The following is a 2,957-nucleotide window of genomic DNA, read 5'->3' as shown; positions in this document are numbered from 1 at the left end:
ACAGAGGAAAATTTATGCGTCGAACCTGGACTGGTCACTTATGATAATATACATGCTACAATTCCATTCTCCCCAATCATTCCACCTTCACCCTCTCCCACAGAGTCCCAAAGACTGTTCTAAATGCCTATGTCTCTTTTGCAGTCTCTTATACAGGGTTCAGGTTACCATTTTTCTAAATTCCATATATATGCGTTAATATACAGTATTGATGTTCTTCTTTCTGGCTTACTTCACTCTGTATAATTGGCTCCAATTTCATCCACCTCATTAAAACTGATTATTTTTTTTTATTTTTATTTTTTTGTTTGTTCGTTTGTTTTTATTTTTTATTTTTTTTAAATCAAATAATCCAATTTTATTTATTTTTTTTCAAGTTGAACAGACTAAATTTCTTTAAACAAACTTACTTATACTCCAGAGTCCTTTAAAAACTTAATAGCATTTATACATTGAAGGTATTTGATTTTCTTGTAACTAGCACTTCAAATGCAACAAGCATTTGAAGCAACAAGCATTTTACCCAACAAGTAAAACTTCCTACAGTTCATACTTTTATAAATAAAATAAATTAAATGTACAGTGAATAAGTTCTCTGAAATATTTCAATATTTCTGCAGGTTTAGTAACATCGTAAAATACATTTCAACTAAAATTCACAAATCTAAAAACCTGTTAGGCATTTTTAGGCGTTTTAAGTTGGAAATGAAGACCAATGTTACATCGTAATATGCCAATTACAAATAGTACTTCAAATAGCAAATACTACAGTTTGTCCCAAACTTTAAAAACTATTCATGAACTCAACACTGAACTATTGATGGCTATGAGAATTGTTTCCTAGCCTTTTTGAAAATTTCAACCCATTTACGTTTAAGGTAATTATTGATAAGTACGATCCTGTAGCCATTTTCTTTATTGCTTTGGGATCAAGTTTATACACTCTTTCTGTGTTTCCTGTCTATAGAAGATCCTTTAGCATTTGTTGGAGAGCTGGTTTGGTGATGCTGAATTCCCTCAGCTTTTGCTTGTCTGTAAAGCTTTTGATTTCTCCTTCATATTTGAATGAGATCCTTGCTGGGTATAGTAATCTGGGCTGTAGGGTATTTTCTTTCATCACTTTAAGTATGTCTTGCCACTCCCTTCTGGCCTGAAGAGTTTCTGTTGAAAGATCAGCTGTTATCCTTATGGGAATCCCCTTATGTGTTATTTGCTGCTTTTCCCTTGCTGCTTTTAATATTTGTTCTTTGTGTTTGATCTTTGTTAATTTGATTAATATGTGTCTTGGAGTATTTCGCCTTGGGTTTATCCTGTTGGGGACTCTCTGGGTTTCTTGGACTTGGGTGATTATTTCTTTCCCCATTTTAGGGAAGTTTTCAACTATTATCTCCTCAAGTATTCTCTCATGGTCTTTCTTTTTGTCTTCTTCTTCTGGGACTCCTATGATTCGAATGTTGGAGCATTTAACATTGTCCCAGAGGTCTCTAATATTGTCCTCATTTCTTTTAATTCGTTTTTCTTTTTTCCTCTCTGTTTCACTTATTTCTATAATTCTATCTTCTAGTTCTCTTATCCTGTCTTCTGCCTCTGTTATTCTACTGTTTGTTCCCTCCAGGGTGTTTCTGATCTCATCTATTGCATTATTCATTGTATATTGACTCTTTTTTATTTCTTCTAAGTCCTTATTAAATCTTTCTTCCATCTTCTCAATCCTTTTCTCCAGGTTATTTATCTGTAACTCCATTTTGCTTTCAAGATTTTGAATCATTTTCACCATCAAAATTTGAAATTCTTTATCAGGTAAATTCCCTATATCTTCTTCTTTTGTTTGTGTTGGTGGGCAATTATCTTGTTCCTTTACTTGCTGGGTATTTCTCTGCCTCTTCATCTTGCTTATATTGCTTTGCTTGGAGTGGCCTTTCCCTCTTCTTGCAGTTTGTGGAGTTCTCTTTATTATGTAGTTTCTTCTCTGTGTGTGGGGTTGGACGGGTGATTGTCCGGGTTCCCTGGTTAGGGAAGCATGTGTCGGTGTTCTGGTGGGTGGAGCTGGATTTCTTCTCTCTCCTTTAGAAGACAATGGGCTGCTTTTCTGGGAGCCTGATGTCCTCTGCCAGTATTCAGAAGTTGTTTTGTGGACTTTACTCCACGTTCAAATGTTCTTTTGATGAATTTGTGGGGGAGAAAGTGGTCTTGCCATCTTATCCGTCCGCCATCTTTTTCCTTCCTCTCCAGAACACTGGATTCTTATATTCCACTTGGTCGTGGAGTATCTCTTCCCAGCTGCTCCAGCAAGGCGCAGCCGCTGTACCTTACCTTGGACGAGGGGTATCTCCTCAAGGCCGCCCCTCCTGCTTTGAATGTGGATCAGCTCCTCTCGGCCCTCCGGTGCCCAAGCAGCCACCGCCTCCCGAACGTGGTACAGCTCCTCTCGGCCACCGCCCCAACCCTGGGTGCGGGGTAGCTCATCTCAGCCACGATTCTGCACGTGGTCGGTTGTGCCGGGCGTCTCCCGCGCCTGCGCCGCCGGAGCCGGGCGTCTCTCGCGTCTGCGCCTGCGCCGCCGGAGCCGGGCGTCTCTCGCGTCTGCGCCTGCGCCGCCGAACGAATACACTACTTTTAGAGCATATAGTTTAGGGCTTCCCTGGTAGCTCAGTGGTCAAGAATCTGCTTGCTGATGTAGGAGATGTGGGTTTGATCCCTGAGTCAGGAAGATACCCTGGAGAAGGAAATGGCAACCCACTCCAGTATCCTTGCCTGGGAAATCCCATGGACAGAGGAGCCTGGCAGGCTACAGTCCATGGGGTTACAAAAGAGTAGGACATGACTTAGAGACTAAACAACAAGAACATATAGTTGGTTATATAAGTAACCATAAAGTTTCCAAAAAAATAAAGTTTTCATAAAACATAAAGTTTTCAAAAAAGTTTTCAGACAAGGCAATTGTGGAATAAATATGA

The sequence above is a fragment of the Moschus berezovskii genome, chromosome 2 (assembly GCF_049115385.1).
Source record: "Moschus berezovskii isolate FMDL1 chromosome 2, NW_MosBer_1.0, whole genome shotgun sequence".
Classification (NCBI taxonomy): Eukaryota; Metazoa; Chordata; class Mammalia; order Artiodactyla; family Moschidae; genus Moschus; species Moschus berezovskii.
The sequence above is the reverse complement of the archived record's forward strand: the minus strand, read 5'-3'. Positions refer to the sequence as shown.